This window comes from Castor canadensis, chromosome 12 (assembly GCF_047511655.1).
Source record: "Castor canadensis chromosome 12, mCasCan1.hap1v2, whole genome shotgun sequence".
Lineage (NCBI taxonomy): Eukaryota > Metazoa > Chordata > Mammalia > Rodentia > Castoridae > Castor > Castor canadensis.
In genome coordinates, this window is record NC_133397.1 from 68,827,991 (window position 1) to 68,851,853 (window position 23,863).

The 23,863-nt window shown below is 33.9% G+C and overlaps 1 pseudogene; it reads right to left on the reverse strand.

Annotated features, from left to right (window-relative positions):
* Positions 1-2,396: 2,396 nt before the first annotated feature.
* On the reverse strand, positions 2,397-4,760 carry LOC109678018 (elongation factor 1-alpha 1 pseudogene; annotated as a pseudogene).
* Between the last annotated feature and the right edge of the window lie 19,103 nt (positions 4,761-23,863).

Genomic DNA, 23,863 nt, shown 5'->3' on the forward strand with positions numbered 1-23,863 from the left:
TCTTGAAAATATATCCAATACAAAAAAGCTGATGGAGTGGCTCAAGTAGTAGAGTGCCTGCCTAGTAAGCATGAGACCCTGAATTCAAACCCCAGTACTGCCAAAAACAAAGAGTTAAAATGTATAAAAAGTACACCTTAATCAGTATGTACAGTGTACATAAACATAACAATTAAATCAGTCAGAAAGTCTTCAAAAATTAAAAGATAAGAACTTGTACCTTGATGTTCGTGGTAGAATTATTTATAACAGACAAGAACAAAAATAATTGAAGTGTCCATTAATCAATAAGTAGAATTACAAAGTATATACCCATGCAATAGAATACAAAACCATAAAAAAGAGTGAAGTACTGGTGTAGCTACAACATAGAAAGACCTTGAAAACATTATGCTTCATAAAAGAAACTAGACAGAGGAGGCCATCTATTGTATAATTCTGTTTATCTAATATGTTTAGAAGAGAAAAATATTCATAGACACAAAAAGTAGATTAGTGGCTGCCAGGGATTGGGGTTAGGGAAGTCATGGGGAGTGACTGCTTATGGATCTAGAGTTTCTTTTGGAGTGATGAAAATATCATAAAACTAGAAAGAGGTAGTGTTTGCATGACATTTTGAATATACAGATAAAAACAAGCAAACAAAAGCCAAAGTGTACACTTCAACAGGGCAAACATCACAGTATACTAATTATTATTAAGTCTGCCATCAAAAAGAGTAAGAAAGGAACAATAGTAGACTAAAATGTCAAAATTCTCATAATTGCATCCCCCACAAGAAAAATAAAATTTCTTGAGGCCAATTTGAAAAAAAAAAATTGAAATTCATGGTAACTGTTAAAATGGGTCCCCCAAAAATGTCCAAATCCTAATTCCTGAAGAGTGTTGGTACACTGCTATATAGCATCAGGAAATCAAGGTTACAAAAGAGATTAAGATTGCTAATCAAATGATATTAAATTAAGGACACTGTTTTGCATATCAAGAGGATCTCGGTGTAATCATTATCTTTCTTAAATGGGAAGAAAGAAGCAGAAGCTTCAAAACCCGAAAGATGGAATTATGATTGGCTGCTTGTACCTTTGAAAATCTAAGGAGCCACAAGCCAGGGGATGCAGTCATCCTTTAGAAGCCAGAGAAGACAATGAAACAGATTCCTTGTGAAACCTTTAGAAAGTAATGCAGCCCTGCTCACACTTTGATGTGACTCAATGAAGCCCATTTCACTTCTGATCTCCTAAAGAAAAAAAATTAGTTTGCACCATTTTAAGCCACTAAACTTTACAGCAATTTGCCACAGTAGCAACAGGAAAAGAATACAAAGTGCTTATCATATTAGTGAACAATCCTAATTCCAATAATTTATAATATAAAGTCATAAAATTAAACTAAATTTAAGAGTGAACAGTGGTACAACAATTTCTGAAACAAAACCTGTCAAACCAGACATGATAGTGCATGTTTATAATCTCAGCATTTGTGAAGCTGAGGCAGGAGGATCATGAGTTTGAGGCCAGCTTGGGCTGCGTAAAAAGAAACCAGACAAAAACTATTTAAGTACGGTAGGCTACATGCATATAACAAATAATATGTAGTCAATAAAATATGTCACATAAGAAAATTAAACAACCTTCACAATTCCTTGTAGACTGAAAATATTAAAATGACAAGTCATAAATGGCAGTGTAATAGTTAGGGCAATGATTATGAAAGGATATGCATGAAAACTGGAATTATGATTCAGTGATGTGAATTAATTTTTTAAATTTTTTTAAAACTTTTTTGAGAAAAGATTTTGCTATGTTGTCCAAGCTGGTCTCAAGCTTGCAGGATGAAGTGTTTCTCCTAACTCAGCCTCCCAAGAAGCTGGGACTACAAGTGTGCACCATTTTACACCCTTCTGGGCATTTTGAATTAAATGCAAAACATTAATATTTTTAAGTTTTTCTCTATTTTTGTAATTTGACTGAATACATATTTATCTTATAGTTAGAAGATCTTACTTTCTAATGCATTAAATATTAAGTGATATCATAACTTACTTAAAATAACATCATTCATCATGATATTTTCTAGATTTATTCTTTTTTTTCCTCTTTCATTTTCGTCTCATTGAACTTTGTTTTAATAGGTCTCAAAATTCTGTGCCAGACTTTTGATCAAGTTATTGCCATTAAAAAGAACTGATTTTTTAAAAACTCATAACTTAAAACTGCCACACACACACAAAAATAAATGGCCCACAAAACATTTTCCTTTCCTTCTGAGGGTTTATGCATTGTAATTATTAACTGGTCTTTTACAATTAAATTTAAATGTCCAATTGAGACAAACAGTCCTAAAACCATTCTTCTACCACTGATTAAGACTGAGGTGGCAAGAGTTAGGGAGAATGTTCATTTAGCCTTCTGAGCTTTCTGGGCAGATGGTGACCTTGCCAGTTCCAGAGGCCTTCTTACCACAGCTTTGATGACACCCACAGCAACTGTCTGTCTCATATCACAAACAGCAAAATGACCCAGAGGAGGATAATCAAAGAAGCTCTCAACACACATGGGCTTGCCTGGAACCATGTCAAATATGGCAGAATCACCAGATTTCAAGAATTTAGGGCCATCCTCCAGCTTCTTACCAGAGTGCCAATCAATCTTTTCTTTCAGCTCACCAAACTTGCAGTGTTACCTGTATGACAACCAAGTGCAGGGGCGTAAACAGCACTGATCTATCCTTAGTGGTTCAGAGTAATTACGTGAGCAGTGAAGCCAGCTTCTTCCCTTGATCGGTCATTCTTGCTCTCACCAGCAACATTTCCACAATGATCATCTTTGACAGACACATTCTTGACATTTTGAAGCCCACATTGTTTCCAGGAAGAAATTCACTGAAAGCTTCATGATGCATTTCAACAGACTTACCTCAGTTGTGACATTGACTAGAGCAAAGGTGACCACCATGCCAGGTTTGAGAACACCTGTCTCCACTTGGCCCACAGGAGCAGTACCAATACCACCAATTTTATAGACATCCTGAAGGGACAAGCACAGAGGCTTGCCAGTTGGGCAAGTTGGTGGTAAGATAAAGTGCAAAGTTTCAAGCAGTGTGGTTCCACTAGAACTTCCATATTTATGGTGACTTTCCATCCCTTGAACCAAGGCATATTAGCACTTGGCTCCAGCATGTTGTCACCATTCAACCAAAAATTGGCACAAATGGTACTGTGTCAGGGTTGTAGCCAATTTTCTTGGATGCTGACTTCCTTAACAATTGCCTCATATCTCCTCTGGCTGTTGGGTGGTTCTATGGAATCCATTTTGTTAACACCAATAATTAGTTGCTTCACATCCAGAGTGTAAGCCAGAAGAGCATGCTCATGGGTCTGCCCATTCTTGGAGATCTAGCTTCAAATTCACCATCACCAGCAACAACAGTCAGGACAGCACAGCCAACCTGAGATGTGCCTGTAATCATGTTTTTGATAAAGTCTCTGTGTCCTGGGACATCAATGATGGCCACATAATACTTGCTGGTCTCAAATTTCCACAGGGAGATGTCAATGGTGATACCATGTTCACAATCAGCCTTCAGTTTATAGAAGACTCAGGCATCTCAGCAGCCTCCTTCTCAATTATTTCAATGGCTCTTTTGTCAATTCCACCACATTTGTACATCAGAAGGCCAGTAGTGGTGGACTTGCTGGAATCTACATGACCAATGGGGACAATGTTGATGTGAGTCTTTTCCTTTTCCTTTTTGGCTCCACTTTAGTGGTGGTTTTCTTGACACCTGTGTTCTGACAACAAACTCATTGCAAAAAGCTGTATTTATTCTTAATTAGGCACTTTTGTTCTTTTAGACTTTATATTATATTGCCCTTCTGTATTGAAAAATATCTTGTGAATAAGTAAGTTCATAGCCAGAAATTAAGAGACATTCTTCAATGACTACTACTTTAAGAAAGGAAAAAATAGAAAATCAATAAATAAATAATCGAACTTTTAATGGCAGAAATTTAAGTTTGTAAATGTAGTTTTCACTTATGCATAATGTTCTGTGAAAATGACTTGTATTCTCAACATATGCTTTATTGGTTAACTTATTAAAAGAAATTTTACACGAGGATCTCCAAGGGTAGAAAGCTCTTCACTGGAACATAGAAGGGAATGAATATTTTATTTAAAGAAGCAAAGCAAAAGCAGAAGCAAAGTCTCCCCAGAATCACTAGAGGAATACATTTCTCATATCTTAGAGAGTGGCAAATGTCAGCATTTAGGAACAGATCAAGGAGGACCAGATTCTAGGAAGGTAGTGAATTAAGTGTTGGACTCATTCAATTTGAAATTCCTGTGGAAAATTTAGTAATGGTTTCAATCAAAAATGAAGACTTGAAATTTGGCAGAGGTATGCAGGTAAAATATATATTGGAATATATATAGGAATCTCTTCACATATTTAATTGAAATTTTGAAAGGGATGGGATTTATTGAAGGGTAAACTAAAACTTTAAATATGTTAAGCTTGCATGCTTACACCATTATCTTTTTTTTTTCTTTTAGAAATACTAGGGTTTGAACTCAGGACCTTGCTTTACTACTTGAGCCATATTCCTACCTCTTTTTTTGCTTTAGTTATTTTTCTGGTAGTTTTTTGCTTCTTACCCAGGGCTGGCCTCAAACTTCGATCTTCCTACCTATGCCACCCCCATACCTGGGATTACAGGCATATTCCACAGTTGCTAGCCAGAAGCTAAGAGCATTCTCCATGTAAATCAACCCACAAGTTCTCTAGTATCTTTCCAGGTGCTGTGGGTCTGGTATTCATGGGAATTGGTTTGCAATATGCTAATTAGTCAGATTTAAAGAATTTAACTCTAGGAATAGTTCTTAGACCTTAAACCCAAAAATCATATTGAACTCTCCTTTCTCCAACAGCATCACTTTGCATTGTGATATTTTAAATTTGTAAATTTTAGGTAATTTCTAAAATAAAGATCTTATTCTTATCTAGATTTTAGGACATTATTTCTCATATTACTTTACTAATATAATTCACTTTCAATACTATTTACCTTCAATGTCTATCTTGTAATTGTATTTTGATGTACAGATCTTTCTTTAAAATATCGGAAAATACTATAGGAACCAGCCTACTGCTTTTAGTTCTCTGTCATATATCACCTCTGAATTGTCGTCTTCTCCTTTTCTCTTCAACCCATTGAAATTCTATACATGAGCTAAAAAGTTCCAAGAAAAATCGTTGGCTTGTTTTCCTTGTGATTTAATTACTTCCTTATCTTCCCATAAGCCAATTGAAGTATTTACCCCATTGCATTGTGTATAATTGCTAGGTGTCCAACAACAGTTGACCTGTCCACAAAACACAGATATGTTTTATTTATCTTTGTGTCCCCATTACCTGGCATAATGTGACATGATGACAGTACATAATAAATAATTGTAAGATGATTTAGTTGTAACAAATGAAATTGCTTATGTGTTAAAAGCCCTTTACTGATTGTTATTGGTTTGAAATTCTTGTTTTACACATTAGTATTGAGCCAACTTCTTTAGTATTTCTGCTGTCCATATTTTAGTACTTGTAACAAAGTTCAGATAGCCTTTGCCAGTCCAGATGTTCACTCTGGACTATAATCAAGACCTATAGAATAACATTTCCCCAAATTACTTAATTCTTGGTCACAACTTCATATGATAACAAGCAAAAAAAATTTTATACATATATACGTGTGTGTATGTATAATTCTATTTTTATATATTATATGTAATTCTATAAATTGTGATGATTATTATATATTATAATATAATGTTAAAATTATCTGAAATAGATGCAACAAGTCTATACCAAATAAAATACTCTCCATGCTGGAAGTCTTTATGAAGCTCAGTATAAGAAAAACAAACATAAAATCTGTTCTGTCATCCCTCAACATACTAGGATACAGAAAATAGTAGAAGGAGATTGACTGGTATCTGGAGACAATGTGAGAACTGAGAAGTGACAGTCCACAAGCAAGCGGCATATTGCTCAGGGATAATTGATAGTAAGATAAAATGGTGCCATAAACCTCCATGGCTTCTGGGACTGTCAATGTGTTAATGTGACACAGACCAATAAAGTATGTTTGTGTTTGATGATGAGGCATCTAAATAAGATGAATCATGTTTCTAGGAAAAATGACAACTGGAAGGTAGGCATTTAAATCCTCTTTTGCCAAACACTGACTGCTAACAATGGAGAAAAATATTAAAATGGACAAACTCAGAACAGTGCTGGAAAACAAAAGCATGGAGAGGGACAGTTAACAGACAGAGGGTGTGATGGCATAGGAGCAACAATTTCTAATGCCCTGTAGCCCGGTATGGTTATGTAGCTGATAACAACTAATTGAATAGTTCAATATAACTAACACAAAGAATTTTGAACATGCTGAAGATAGAGAAATGATATACCAAATACCCTGATGAGTGAAATAATGCATATGTATGTACATTGAAATGTCATACTGTGTCTCAAATACATGCACAATTATTATGTGTCAAGTTTAAACAAAAAAAATATTGAACCAAACCCTTGAGTATGATTCCATGCCCAAAATCTACTTCATGCCTTTTCAGGATCAGTGAGAACAAATGGAAGAAAATATTATGGTGACTTCCAATATTCAGCTGTAATATGATGCTTTCATGTGGTGGGAAGTCAATAGAGGAGATCATGGTATATTAATACAACCACTAATTTGAGAGATCACAAAGAGCCAGTGGATAAATGGAAACATTTTGTTTGGATGTCTTACTTCTACTGACAGATCAAGAGCATTTGAAAACTCAAGGACAAATAGGCTAGTTTTATCAAATAGAGTGAAACCTTTTTCTCTCTGGCGATAAAGTCAACAATTATTATCATTATTAGAGTCCCATTGAAAATAGATTATGAATTCCAAACCAAAGAAATAATGAGGAAGAGAAGGAGAGAATAAAAGATAAGAAGAGAAAGATGAGTGACAAAGGAGAAAAATGTGAAAATCTGAGTTAGTAGTTTCAATGAACAAAGTAATACTGTACAAAATGTCCTGCTGGTTATTTTTACAGACTTAGCTCATACCGGATACTTTACCGAGTATGAAAAGAGATTTTAAGATCAAATGAACAAATACCAAACTCACACAAACTATAAGAGGCTTACTCTTTTTATGGTCAATCCATCAAAGTAACCTCCAAATTTAAGGAGTGCTTAATAATACACTCCCTAAATACCAACTATTGCAATATTTGTAAGATAATTAATTTATACATTTATACAGTCTGTAAAGTTTATAGATATAAAATGCTTTGAAATACTCATAATGAATGGCAAGGCCTAAGCTTTATATGCTGGTATTTATGATGATTATTAAGAAATTCTATTTCATACTAATAATATTATAAATTATGGCTCTCCAATCTGGTGTTTAGAATTATGTCATCTAGTTTGATACAGAAATAGGGAAAATCAGAATTCTTTTCTTTTTTTTTTTTTTCTGTGTTACTAGGGATTAAACTTGGGGCCTTGCACTTGCTAGGCAGGTGCTTGACCACTTAAGCCACTCCACCACAGTCTTTTGTGTTGGGTATTGTTCCTTTTTGTTTGTTCATTTTCTTTTGCAGTAGTGGGGTTTGAACTTGTGCTTGCTAGTCAGGCAAACTACCACTTGAGCCATCCTCAGAATTCCTAATTAGTACTGTATCTGAAAGATATCATTTCTGGAACAAATAAGTCACAATGCAAGCATACTAAGAAAATTAAAATGTCACAATGATTATCATATTTATTTTTTAAAAATTTTTGGGAGTATGGAGGTTGGAACTCATGCATTGCACTTGCAAGGCAAGTGCTCGACCACTTGAGCTTTTTTAGGGTATTTTTCAGATAGGGTCTTGTGCTTTTTGTCTAAGCCAACCTCAGACCACAATCATCATACAAACTCCTCCCACACTGCTGTTATTACTGGCGTGTACCACTATCCAGCTTGTTTGTTGAAATGGGATCTTACTAACTTTCTATCCCAGCTGGACTCAAACTTTGATCCTTCCAGTCTCCTCCTCCTGAGTATCTGGGATTATAGATGTGAGCCCCCATGCCCAGCCATATTTATTTTAAAATAATTAGTTTCCATATGAAACCAGGGTGAGGGATATGAATACCGGTTTTGCTATATAGCCCTGGCTGAACTGGAACTTGCCATCCTCCAACCTCAGCATCCAGAGTGTTGGCATGACAAGTGTGCACCACTGCACCCCAGTGACATTTCCTTGATTTTCAAAAGACAAATCTCATAAGCTTAGGGCAAAATGAAGAAATGTAATTAGATAACTGCATTTTTACTTTAAAAAATTATTTGTAGACTTCGATAGAAAACATATTTACTCACCTGTCTTAACTTTCCTCCAAAAGGGGAGGCAGTGTCCATTTTCCACAATAGAGAAGTGTGACACTTGTTTTCTTGATTAGGAAAAGAAATATTAGGTACTTAAAGCATTCAATGTGGTCAAGTCTTACTGACTAGTAAAAAATTATCTTTAAACCACTTTCTATATTCTTAAACAACAGATTCAGAATTACTTTAGAAAGATAGTTTAAGAGGGGAAAAGATACACAAATATTTGCTCTTACTTCCACATTTCTGAGGACAGATGATCAAAGAACTTTAGTTGGTGAAATTAATACATCAGAGTGACACCAAGTAAGAAGAGAATATATTGACAAAACAAAAGTAGACTTTATCAAAAAGAAAAATACAAACCAATGAAAAGACAAGCATAGAGAATATTGAGCAATGAATCTGACAGAATTTTTTCAAATCCAAGATTTTAAAATATAACTTACTCATTTGATCTAGGTAAAGGATTTCCTATCCAAACCAATCTTATTTAATTAATGCTTCTTTCTATTGCCATATGCCCCATGTGGTGATCTTTCAATATTTCAATGGAAATTAAATCATCTACTTATATCATTTCTTAACTAGATGTCTTTACTCATAATCTTCTTCACCTCAACATGTTGTTAAAATAATCTTTCTCTTAATTTATCAATTAACTATGCTAAAGCACATTGAAGAACTCACCTAAGTCTCTGAATGTATACTTCTGAAAACACAATTAGTTAAATAGAAAAATCTGGAGATTTCTACTAGACTTTAGTTCAACAACAAAAAAATAAAAATAATTATTTAAGCAATGATACATGAATTAACTCAGAACAAAATTATTATTACTTCTAGAAGTCATACACATACCTGAAATACAGTAATTTTATTCCAAGTTGAGATATTCAAATTTCTAAGAAGTGTTGAAAAAATACACAGGTAGACAAAAGGCAGTGAAACTTCAGGATTTGAATTTTAAGGCATGACAATAGGCAGTGGCTAAAAGAATAGGTTTTGAATTCAGAGTAAATTCAATTCCCTAGTCTACCAATCTCTAGTTTCAAGATATTGAGCAAGTTACTGTAGCTTTATAAACTTCAGTTTTCTCATGTACATAGTATGCACTTAGTAGTATCTACATCACATTTTTTGACACTTGGAGCAGATGCTGTTATACCTGCAATCCTTCATAAACTGGAGATCCAAGTTTCAAGTACTCAGTAGTTAGTCCCTCAATGCTTCTTCTCTCTTCTGTGCCTCTCTCTGTGTGTCTCTCTTAGTCTCTACACACACACATACACACTCAAAAGAAAACTTTTAAACATTGCAAATTTAATAACAATTAAAATAATGAAAATATTATCACAATTTTGAGACTAGGAAAATAATACTTGGAGAAAATATGTTGAATTAAACATCTCTGTAGGACAATAAGACATTGAAAAGAAAACTTGCCAGGCATGATGGCCCACATCTTCAACATCAGTATTTGGGAGACTGAGAGAAAAAGATCACAAGTTTAAGGCCAGCCTGGGCTACACAGTGAGAACCTGTTTCAAAAACTAAAGAATAAATACATGCAAAATGTCACCTTAGGAAACTAGACCAAAAGAGCAAATTAAATCCATTGCAAGTAAGAAAGTGAAGTAATAAAGATCAGAGCAAAAACTGTTAAGATTATAAGACAAAGATACACCAGTATATCTTTTCCATTCTTTTATTTTCAGTCATTATATTTCAGACATATAGCTTTTGTAGCACAAGGCTATACATTTAGACTAGTGTAAGTCTTTTTTGTTTAATTGAGAAAAATTTTATGATATATACTGATCTGGTAGTACACTTGACTTTAGTTTTATTATTTGATAATTCTTGTCTTTTTATAGGCTGTTAAGCTTTATTCTATTGTCTAATTTGTTATTTGTATGCAATTCTTCTGATACTCAATAAGATTAATAATTTGTGCTCCAGTGATTATTAATAATTATAATTCTGCATAAAACCCTTATTTTCTAATGATTCCAGTAATATCCAGTCTTCCAGAAAATGAAAGTACAAACTTAAAATGTTTCCTCTTCCTACTTGCTTTTCTTACTGATCCACTTTATATTATTAGATTTGCTTATGCCTAATTTATTTGATTTGAGTTTTAGTTGGACAGATAAGGTAATTATCAAACTACTCTGCTAGGTTAGCAAGACTTCCATCACTGTAACAAAATACCTGAGAAAATCAACTTATTCATGGTTTCAGAGGTGTCAGTCCATGGTCCACTTGCTGAACTGAATTTTTGCCTATGGCAAGGAAGAACATCATGGCCAAGAGCACAGTGCTCACTTTATTGTGGCCAAGAAGGAAAAAGACAGTGAAGGGGCTCTGGGTCCTTGAATCCCCTTAAGTACCCCCAGCGACTTAATTTCCTCCCACTAAGCCACCCATCCTAAAGGTTCCACTGTCTCCAATAGCACCACAGGCTGGGGACAAAGTCTTCAACACATGGCCTTTCGGGGACATTTAACATCTAAACCAGGGATGGAGATGTAGTCCAGTGGTAAAGCATTTTCTTAGCACACACAAAGCTCTGTGTTGGATACCCAGCACAGGAAAAACGACAGCAACAACAACAGCAAAAGAGATTTATGCCATAATATCTACCAAGTAAGAACAGGAAAAATAACCCTGCTGACAACTCTGCCAAAGTATTTCTGAATAATGCTCCCACAAACTTCACTGCGACTATGTTAAGAGCAAGAAAGAAGAAAAAACACTCTACAGAGATAAAAAAGAAAAAAAGACTTAATACTCCTCTATGAGTAACACGATTTATTTCTTCATTACTGATGAAACCTGTGGCTCAAACATTAATCTTCCCTTCTCCTGGAGTAAATGTAATAAGACATCATATTATCAAATGTTCCCTATTTCTTGATAAGATCCAGTAAGATCCCATTCTTCTTCTCTTTCTAAATCACTCTTCAGAATCGCTCAGCAGAAATCAATCTCCTATATGGCGTCCAAGCTTGTTAACTTTATGTGAAGGTAAGGGCAATTAATGGAGTAAATGTATACACATTCTATATATTGATAATTTGCTCAGACTACTCATAAAAAAGGAACTCTGACAAATCTACTTAAACTGCAAATATGCATAATCTTTCCTCAAGAGAACTTATGTATAAAAGGAAAGCTGAAAGAAAAAATATTCAAAACCCTTTCATTAAATCCTTCCAGGTGGATCAAATATATTTAAAGTAAAATTTTTAATATTTTAAAAATAAAGTACATTTCCAACAATAGAAAAATAGTTAATGAATCATGGTGTTTTTCCCTGTGGGAAAGAAAATTAATAATTTAAATCTGTTTAAGAACATATAAAATAACACAAATTTCTTCCTTTTTTGTGGGAATGGGATTTGAACTCAGGGATTCTTTGTACTTGCAAAGCAGGAACTTTACTGTTTGAGGCACCCCGCCCCCCAGTCCATTTTGTTCTAGTTATTTTGGAGATGGGATCTCCCAAACTATTAGCCTGGACTGGCCTCGAGCCACAGTTCTCCTAATCTCTGCTTCCCAAGTAGCTAGGATTACAGGATCGAGCCACTGGTGTCTGACTGGAAATTTTTTCATTATGTAGTTTATACTAAGTAGGATAAATAGTGTGCATAATAAGATCCCATTTTTGAAAAAAATGGCACACTCGAAAATAAAATCTTTGTTTAGTTTTTTAAAAAACCTGGAAAAATATATGTCGAACTATTAAGATTAGTGAACTTGGTGGTGGGATAATAATTGTTGATTATTCTTATTGCACCTCGTATATTTTTCTGTATTTTTTTTTCAAAATGCAAAAGTTGTCCTTTACTAAGACATGTATATATACATCTATCTATCTATGTGCATACATATGCAAATATGAAAATGCAATATAAAAAGAGATTTCATGTTCAGTATATTATTGATTAACCTGCCTGAGACCTGTGCAAGACTCTCACAATTACTCATTGACTGGTAAATTAGTTGACCAATTTGAGATCTTTTGCCAATAGAAAAAGTAAAATACTAATTTGCCACTTGCATTCAGTTGATTATTCAGAATTTAGAGCATTATTTTTCTATATTTTTCTGGTTTCAACCTTGGGCGGAAAGATAATTTATACCATTACTTGTGACCTATAGATTTATTGCTGGATTAAATCAAATTAATTTATGTCAACTCACTTTCAAAGTCTCAATTATTTCTCCCATTAAAGTACCACAATAGCATAGATAATTTTATATCTCATATATATTAAATATCCCTGGTAGAAAAAATTATATATGAAAAATGTATACTCCTTCGATTTGATGTGATCCTTAGTTGACATGACAACCAAATTTGGCATCTCATTGGTGCTTGAAGCAGTCACTGTAGGCTTCTAAAATAGCACTGTGTTTCCGATTGGGGATTTCATTGTTTAGATTACTTTTATGAATAATTAAAAATAAAACTGTGGTGCCAGCAATTATAATAACACACACCTGAGTTTACAATAGGAAAAAGTGATTCCAAGTCCCTAAAAAGGACATAAACTTCATCGTTTGATAGAAGGGAAACTAGGAAAATTCCTTAGGCCTTCCCTCTACACCCTAAAGAAAGGAAAATTTTTTGTGTAATTCAATTAATGAATTGTTTCATGCAATTCATTCTCTTTAGATGTTCTAACTTACATTCATTTTCACAGTTTCTGATTCTTATTTGGGGAAATAAGAATCTTTTAATAATCAATTTTAAAAATTTAGCATGTATTATCAAGAAGAAAAGCTATTTGTAATTGAGCAAAAATACAGCAGTAGCTAATCACAGTAAGATCAGTCTACAGCTATCAGTATCTGCAGAGAAATACCTCTATGAGCATTTCTTTAAAACTCTGTTTCAATTTAGGTGGCAACATGAAACAATGTGTTTCAATTCAAATACATCTTACACTCAAGAAATGGAATTAGATTTTATTTCACATCACACTGGCTGGCTTTACAGTTTGAAATAAAACTTATCAGGAATCAGAAGAGAACTTTAAGCGAGAACTATAATAACCATAAAGAATGAATCAATAAATAAAGCATTGCATTTTAGGAACATTTTAACAAGAATACATGAAAATAGTGAAGGAATAACTACCAATGAAAAAATGGAGAAAACAAGAATAGAAACTCTAATAACTGACATAGATAACACCACTGTATACCACACTATTTCATTACTTTCTATATCAAAAAGAAATAGATGTACCACATGGTGATCACAGTTCATAATAATGATATATATTTTTTAATTGCCAAAAGAATAGCTTTTTTATGTCCTCATCATGAGGTAAGGTGAAGGATATAATAACTAGCTCCACTGAATCTCTCTGTAAAGTAGCATAGAATGAAACATCAAATTTGTCCCATGAATATACTCAGTCATTACATGTTAATTAAAAATAAATTAATTTTTAAAGGATTAGTGAAAAGAAAATTCTACTACAAATCAGCAGGCCTATATATCAGTCCCAGCATAATCACTAATGACTACTGTAATTGTAGATAATTTCCCTGAGCTTTGTTTTCCATTCATAAAATTGAAGTGCTGGGCTGAATAACTCTAGTGCCTTTCCTTGCATTCTGTTTCTGAGATCCGAAGTCTCATCTCCACAATGTATTTCTCCATTTCTTATGAAAACTTCATCTTATGTACCTAAAATCATTTTGTTTATTGCTATAGATGCATAGTAAGTTCTCTGTAATTGTATTCTATATGTAAAGTCTTGTATTCAAATATTATCTAAGCAAGTAAAACCAGTAAATATCTCATAATTCTTGAAGGTAAAAATAAAGTATAATTAAATCAATAGTGACTGCTCAATGCATTTGTGACATAGTTTTGAGATGTTAACTTCATAACCAATCTCTGAAGCTGGTGAGAGAATTATAATAACTGTTTCTGCAAATTTAGTACTTTAATAAATATTTCATATTTATGATTTTTTCTATTCTAAATCAAAAGGTAAACAGATACAAAGGAAGATGAACTGTGGAAGTCAGCAGACAGATGTATGCTTGTAATATTTTTGTTGTGTGACATCTATGTAGGATTTAACCTTTTTGCTCAATAATGTCTTCTGCAAAATGCACACAATAATACCTATATCATATGACATGTGGGAAGAGTAAAAAGAAAAATTTTTAATTCCTGTTATAGAAGTTGGCAGTAGGCCTTAAATAAATTACGGTTTTTGTAATGATTATGCCTTTCTTACGATATTTAGTTCTCTCTACCAAATAACACTTACTGTCTGTAACATATTTCAAATTCCTAAAAAGAGAGTTTATTTAATTTACTTTCAAGCCCCTATCACATATAAACCACAACATGAGGATATATTCAATATGTATTTATGAAAATCATATCCCTCTGTATCATTCTTTGTACTGCAGTAGCAAATAGTATATAGTTCTTCCCCTGTAGAAGATGCAGCTGATTATTTCATTACTTAGTAGTCAAATATTTAATCAAATATGACCATGTGATCAGTCATAACACACAATTTTAATAGTAAACAATAAATAAAAAATAATCTTGCCTACTGAACTTCACACCCACCAATTGTGTCCCTAGAATGCACCTCAAGTCACATACCTGTAAAATGGGCATAGTTAAATCAACTCAGAGAGAGGAGAATTAAATGAGCTAAAGCTTATGAAATGCCAGACACATGATTGCAATTTCAGCTAACTCTTGCACAGCAATGGACAGAGCTCAAATTTTCACCCTTGATCCTACTTACACAAATTTATCAAATACACACACACACGCACATACACCCATACACAATATTTTTAAAGCAGCTCTTGGAAGAAATTCATATTTATGCCTTTGGAGGAAAAGTTAAAAAAATGTCCTAGCAGCAAGGTGCCCTATTTCACACCTGTAAAAAAGGCCAAGTGGTAATCTTATTAACAGTAATAGCTAATACTAATATTCACTCTATGCCAGGAACAATTATAAGCATTTTGCTAATTTATTCACAAGGGTCCCACAAAATACTTTTGATTGTTCTATTTCCACAGATAAGAAAAGTAGGCACTGATTAAATGATGCAGACTGGAGTCACATTCAGACATATGGAGTCTATATTCACAACCACTACGCTATACAGCCTGACTATGAAAAGAAACAAAGTACATAACAGGGAAAACAATATTCCCTAAATTCATATGCAAAGGACATTTCAATCCTAAAAAGAGAAATGTAGAAGTGTACTACTAGAATTTTTAAACTTATAAAGCCCAGTATGAAAACAAAACCAGAAAGGAACTCTCTCCATCCTGAAGGACATTCCACATGAATCTATCCAAATCTTGGTTGGTAGGGTCAAGAGAAGGTTCCCAGCTATGAAAAAATACCTCTAATAATCAAAAAGTTTGTTCTTAATTCCAGAAACAAAATGCCAACAAGAAACATGTTCCCTGATACTGGAACATTTCCTTATTATTATTAGAAACTATTCTTTACATGTTTTGTTATTAAACCATTGAATGGTAGAAATTAAGGGGGCCAATAAATTAATAATCACCATTAAAGACAATGGCCTTTAATATACAATTACCACTACTATGTCTAATAGATTGCTGCCTTATTATTTGGCATTTAGAAGTGCCTTAGTCTATTCAGGATACTATAACAAAATGCTATAGACAGACATGTAAGTAAATGGAAAAGCGAGAAAGTAAAATTTTAAAAAAGAAGAATGAAGAAAAAAATAGAAAAATGTTATAGACAGGGTAGATTATAAACAATGGAAATTTATTTCTAAAGTCTAAGATCAAAAAGAAGGCAGATTCAGTATCCAATGAACACTTGTTTCTTAAGTTCATAGATAATTCCTTCTTTTTGTGTCTTTATATGGTTGAAGGGACAAGGGGTCTCTCTGCAGCCTCTTTTGTAAGAAACTAATCATGAAGAGGTCTGCCTTGATGATAAAATTATTTTCCTTTTCTTATCTCTTTTTTTTATTATTTTATTATTCATATGTGCATACAAGGCTTGGGTCATTTTTCCCCCTGCCCCCACCCCCTTAAAATTACTTTCTAAAGGCCCTGCCTTTGATGTGATATTTACATCATCACATTCATGATTTAGATCCCAGCAAAGCAATTTTACGAAGACAAACAAAGTATTTAGAAATTGCTTTAAATTTACCACAATAATAATACTTTGCATATGCAATGAGAAGATTGACATTTCCTAGGAACCCATTTTTCTGATATCCTGACCTTGGACTTTACAGCCTCCAGAATTGTGAAAAATAAAAGTCTATGTTTATGCCACCCAATCTGTTTTATTTTGTTGTGGTAACTCGACCAGGTGAATGCAGACTCATGCTCATAATAGAGAGGAATCAACAGAATTACAGAGTGAGGAAGACCGGAGTAAGGTAGTCCCTATGAAGAGCCCATTAAGAGTGAAAGTTGGACTTAGCACGTGGGAGGTAGAGCCCAAAGGTGAACAATTGTAGAATCTGTGTCAAATAAACCACGATTAGGACAGTGTTTGGTCACCTGTAGAATGTTTTCACTAGGTAAAGGCTACATAAAACCTGCAACTCAAACGATATCCTATCAGGCCTTCCAGTGATTCAAACTCCTTTCTCTGCTCTCACTCAAGGCCCCTACTCCACCAATCTGTTCTGAAGTAGACTATAGAAAATAGGGATTCCTTATTACCCTTCATAGCTCCAATTTTTTTATGTAGCTATCTCAAATGCACCTTTTCTAAAGAGAAAATTTTAATTGATAATTTATTTTTAGTGTAACAACCTCCCGTAGACATCATATATATTAGCATTTCAGTCACCACAAAAAAATGATTTTCAAAAAGTGTCATCAGTTAGAACATTTTATAGGTCACAGCTTCCCAGAGCTGAATACTTTACATGCTATAAATCACCAATATTTTCAAAGTGATAACAATTGGGGTAAAATCTCAGGAAAATAACAGCAATTTTTCCACCTTTGCAATGTATTTCATTACTAAAACAGAATACATTTGAACACTGGTGCCAATCATGGAAAAGATCCATTTAAGAATAGTAATGCACAAAAAACAACTATTAATACACAAGGCTCTGTGTTCCATACACAGCAACATGAAAAGAAAGTGAATAATAATAATGCATAGAACATTAGAACTGAGTCATACAGAAATATAAGAAGTTCAGATATGATCTCAAAACAAACCCAAGTGTTCTGATCCAAAAGCCCATATGCTTTTTTTTTTAATTTGGCATGTCATCTTAAAATAAAAAGAACCTACATATAATTCTTATATAATGCATTTTGTATATTTTATTATAAACTCTAAGAAATACGCCACAAGGATAAATGTCTTTCTAGAAAAGCTTTATTTAACATTGCAAAACATTAATACATCATTCTTTAGTTGGTCTGTGAAGTGGTACTCTTGCCCCTGTTGCTTGAGTTGTAATGTGAATTATGAAAGAAGGAAAAATTTTCCTTGTATAATGATGAATATCATTAAGATATGTGGAAAACAATTTTGCACTTGCATTAAAATAGTATTTCCCTGCCACATGATCTGTCCACTCCACATATCTTATCACTTAAATGAGTACTCATGTTAACTGTAGGTAGGAACACCAAACCTGTGAGGTTCCCACCACTGGCTACCTTGTCTGACCATGCACTGCTAACAGCTCTAGGTATAACATCACAGAGGGGGTGCTGTGGTACCTGCCACCACCTCTTCTTGTGAAGCACCTAGGCCCACACCACTGTCTGGTCAGAGCACAAATGATTCAGCCCTCTCTCCAATACTGGTACAGACAGATACACTTAAAAGTCACAGAATCAACATCAACCCTAGATGCCTTAGAAAACCCCTCTTCCACAGTAAGAGCAGCTACCAAGCGCACACCCTCCATACTCTGCTGTCTGTATCACAAAAATGTCTCTACTTCTGTGTGGTCCCTGCCTTGTACCTAAACTCACAAATATAGCTGAAGAAGCTACAAGGAGACCAAACTATTTTATTCACCTGGAAATAAAGTCAGCATTGTATAACAAACCTGTACCTCAGGACATACCTTTAGGAAAAAAACAGTTACTAAGAAGGCCAACCCATAAAAGTGGTAGAGATATTCAATCCATCAGAAGTACATGAACACAAGAAATATGAAAAACAAGAAACTATGACATGGTAGTAGCACACTGGATCCTGCTAATATGAATAAATAAAATATTTTAATAAAAGCATTTCATGTTTTAGAGATGAAGAAAATTGCATTGTATGACTCCATTGATAATAAAATTATAAAAATTCAAACTAATCTATAATGACAAAAGAGTAGATAAGTAGTTGTCAGAATCTTTAATGGGTGATATATATGTTCACCACCTCAATTGTGGAAACTGACAGAAGCAAAAATTATTAAATATTCCTTAAAATATGTGCAGTAAGCCTGCCTTATTCACAGATTTATTACACATCATTTTGACTAAGCATGGTAAATTTTAAATTCGTGCATACACATTGGGCAGCTCAGTTGATGGGGAGAAGTTTCAGTCAATCCTGTGTTTTTGTTAGTTGTGTGTAAATTATTGTGTTGAGTGTTTCCCTGCCCTTAATTTTGTGAAAATATGTCTCCCCAACAATAAATGGCATCCAAAAATCAAGGTTAAATTTAATCCAGGCTTAATTTAAATGATGATGTGATAAGTTTAGATTTGCTGAAAGGCTTTAGCAGAAGCACTATAGAAAAAGTAAATCAAACATCGGCATTACAGTACTGAACTCTATGTATCCTGAGTATTTGTGGTTTTTCCTCAATGACAGTCTCCATGTAACCATATACCCACAGACACCAAGGGCCTACCTTATTTTTTCTATGTCATTCATACATAAATAAAGCTATTTAAATATAAAATTTTTATTTACTGTGAAAAATATATTATCCTAATCCTAGGTATAAGGATAAGCATAAATGAGACTTTGCTGTTCAGTTACAGGAAGTACTTCGTCCTGTGTTTGGCTTAAGACACAAGACAGTTTTGAATCAGTAATTAGAATGTGTCCAAGACTAGAGATGTGGTTCAAGTGGTAGAGCACCTGCTTTGCAAGCATAAAGCCCTGAGTTCAAATCCCAGTACCCTCTTCCAAAAAAGGATGTGTCCAGTCAAAACAATCAAACAAAAATGTTATAGGACCCCAAACCATTGATTTCTCAAAGTGAATGGCACCTTACCCAGGGTCCCAGAACCCCATCACTCCCACAGATAGACTGACTCTGGCAGAGTTGCCCTGACATTCACTTTTTGCTACTGCACTGTATGCTGTGTTGTTATCCATAGTGAATTTTATTTTAAAACCAACAAATCTAATGGTTTCTACTGAATTGGTCTACTAGAACCCAAAACCACTACTACTTTAGTTGAAGAGAGTAGATATTACATATGCATATTCATATATTTCTTGATTTCCTTTTTTTTTTTTTTTTTGGCAGCACTGGATCCTCAATCCTCCCAAACTCAACCTCCAAAGTGGATAGAATACAGACATAAGCCACCAGCACCAGACTTTGTATCTTAATCATATGTGTCAATATCTTTTGGGTTATTGTGGCTGAATATTTATTTCCTTGGGATACTCATTTTTACAGATCAACTTGGCTAGTTTACAGTCCCCATTCGATCAAACACCACATAGTCATTGCTGTTAAAGGAATGTGTAGCTGTGATTAAAGTCCATAATCAGATAATTTTAAGTAATGAAGTTTTTCTTACATAATTTGGGTGGGCCTGCTCCAATCATTAAAAAGCCTTTGAGAGCACAGCTAAGGGTTACATGAAGAAGAACTGCTACCTATAAATAGGTACCTAACACTACAGAGTTCCAGCCTGAACTTCCCAATGATCTGTCCCACCAATTTCATACTCACCTGTCTTCCTCCACATAAAACATCCAGTTCATTGACTATATGAATATTAATATTATCTAATGATGATTATATGATCATATATGTATTCCATTCTGGTTTCATTTCTCTGGCTGAAACTATGTTTTGCATTTTTGTGAGGAAATCTATTTTCCTTATATACATGAATTTATGGACTGCTCAGGTCTGTCTCAACCAATTCCCCCTTTATTATACCTCAATGATCATCCTCCACTTTTTTGCACTAGTAATGTACTCTTATTTGTTTTTCAGCCCAGATTCTGGTATTCTTTATCTGACATACAGGATTTTAGTCTTGCAGACTATTGCTTAATCTTAGTACTTAATAAGCAATTTTACAGAGCTTATAAACATTTTATTATGAGGATTACTATAGCAATATTCTTAGAAAATGTTGCTATTACAGTAAAAAGTTTAAGACTCACTATATTTGGGGAATAATTAATAGTAATTGTTAAACACAATGTGGAAAACAACAAGAAAATAAAAGGGATGCCTTTTTCTTTTAAAACTTCCAATCTATCTCTGGAATAGAATTAATATAAGAAGTAATCTACTTGATCATTAAAATGGCAGCTAGATTTAGACATTAACTAGAAAAAATCTGAGCTTAAAAATCTGAGAAACTACTGACTGTAAGGTTAAATGACATTAAAACATTGACTCTAAATTTTTCACTTTAATTTAACCTGAGCATCCTTCAGAATAGACAATTTAACAAATCTACATGCATTAATGTACTTCAGCCCATTCAGTTTTATATTTCAAAGAATCACATAAAGAGACTTGAATTTCCTATAAATCACACACCTATCTGCTCTTATAGCCTAACTTTTCAGGACCCTAATTCTCTTGTTTACACTTGCTCCTTTCTGAATCTTCACTATAAAAATAAATCAGTAATTTTTCCCATCCACATTCCACTTATGTATCAAAACTTGCACACCCATGTTTATTGCAACACTATTCACAATAGTCAAGCTTCAGAGACAACCCAGATCTCCCACAGCTGATGAATGCAATAAGAAAATGTAGTATATATACACAATGAAATTTTATTCAGCCATAAAAAAGAATGAAATTATGTTGTTTGCAAGTAAATAGATGGAACTGGAGAATATCATGTTAAGCAAAATGAGCCAGTCTCAAAAGTTCAAAGTCCCATGTTTTCCCTCATATATGGAAGCTAGACCTGAAAGTTAAAATGTATATGTAAATTCATATATAATCTTATATGTGTACAGTAAGACAGAAAAAAAGATTACATTAGTGGTTCTGTCTGAGTGGTCTACGGGAGGTAAGAGAGGGAAAGAAAATGTTAGACCATGAAAAATAATTAAACAACCCATCCATATATGAATGTAATATAATGAACCATTAGCTATTGAATACTAAGGGGTCATGGTGACATGGAAAGAGTAAGTATTGGAAGGGTGTGTTAATTTGATTAAAACATTATATATATAGGCCTGAACTGCCAAAGTGAATCTTCCTCAGAATGTCAGTATACACTTTTAAAAAATAAAGGACAGGAGGATACAGCATGTCTTTTCTGGGAGTGGATACCAATGGGAGGGTGTGAACATAAGAAATTTGTGAATGAGTGTGAATATGGTGGATATAATTTGTATTCATATGTAAAATAGAAGAATGAAACCTGTTGAAATTGTTCTAAGAAAGGAAGAAAGAGAAAATGATAGAGGGAATAACTCTAACAAAGATTTATTTATAAGCACATATGTAACTATCACAATGTATCCCCTCCATGACTATTATATGCTAATAAAAATGTATAAACTTTAAAAACTCCTTGGCAAATCTGGCTAAGTTTGCTATTTTATTCTGAGGAGACTTGAAAATCTGGGTGGATGTTTAGAAGTTGGAAGTTTCCAGTTTCTTTGTAGGTCTGGAGAGACATAAACTTCCAAGATCATAGCTTGGATATATTTCCACCCAAATTTGTGATTAAATGTTTAAAGTAAAAATACAGCCAAAGTGAATAAAGACTAACTGAGATGCATTGAACTTAATGCACTGGTATATCTCAAACAGGAAGCTTTTCCACATATCAAAGGTATGATATCCTCTTCTCATGGGTTAGTATGTGATTAAAATTATTCAAATCATTTGAATACATTCCATGTTCTAGGTACCATGCCAGGTTTGAGGAATACAAATGAGATGCTATCCCTGTTTCAATGAGTTTTTTCTGTCCTTGAATAATAAGCAAATAATTACTGTATGTTATACATGATATAAGAATAATTGCAGAATGATAAATGATATGAGAGTAAATAGAAAAAAATGCAAAATTCAGGTGGAAGCTAGCAGAAAAGAGTTATACAGTACAGATAAGACTTAAGCTGATTCCCAAGATGAATTAGAATGAGGAGCAGGGAAACTATTCTATTCCATGTGAAGAATGGGAGGGAAGAGCAAAAATTGAAAGTGTCTGGTACAACTGAAAAAAGCATACAATTGAAAGGCCAACAAGGGAAACCAGGATGTGACAGGTAAATTGGAGATAAAACATGAGAGTTGAATTGGCATCTTAGGTGTTTGAGTGCAGGCCAGAGCTGTACACTGAAATGTCATCAGAGACCAGAGTGAAAATCTGATTCTGTGAAGTTGGAATTTGCTCTCAGCATTGAATAACAGGAACTATGAACAACTGGAGAGCTAGCTCATTTCTTGCTACAAGTTCAAAGGATTTTAAAGTATTGTGCTAGCGAACAAAACCCTCCTTGGGACAGATTTGCTCCAGTGCCAACAGATTAGAATCCTTGCATAGGGATCTGGATAGCCATGGAAAAATGTTAACAATGTCATCACCTGAACATGATGATCAGAGAACTAGGAATCCCCACGGTCACCGCTGTGTCATTTTAGCAGAGAAGTTGAGGGAATGAGATACTGTATACTAAATGTCCAGCCCAGAACCAGACACAGGGAGATACGCTATAAACTGTAGTATTCTTTTTTCCATTTCATCCTTCTTTCTATAGAAAGAGAAATTAGTATAAAGGAAAATCCTGACTGATGGCAAGTAAAGTATACTAGTTTCCCATGTCTGCTATAACAAATTACCACAAACTTTGTGGCTTAAAACAACAAAAATGTATTGCCTCACATTTTGGAGACCAAAAATCTGAAATCACTTTGACTGAGCAGAAATGAAGGCATTGAGAGGCATCTCTTTGGAGACTTTGAGATTCTGTTCCTTGCACTTTCCATCCTCTGGAGGCTGCCAATATTCCTTATCTTGTAATCACATCATTCAACTGCCTCTGTGGGCACATTAACTTCTACTCTCCTTGTCAGATGTCTCTCTGCCCATTTACACAGAGAGCCCATTTAAGATTATCCAGGATAATCTTCCCCGCTAATAACCTTAATTGAACCACATTGTATGTGATTCAATGTTAACATTGATAGGTTCTAGGGATTA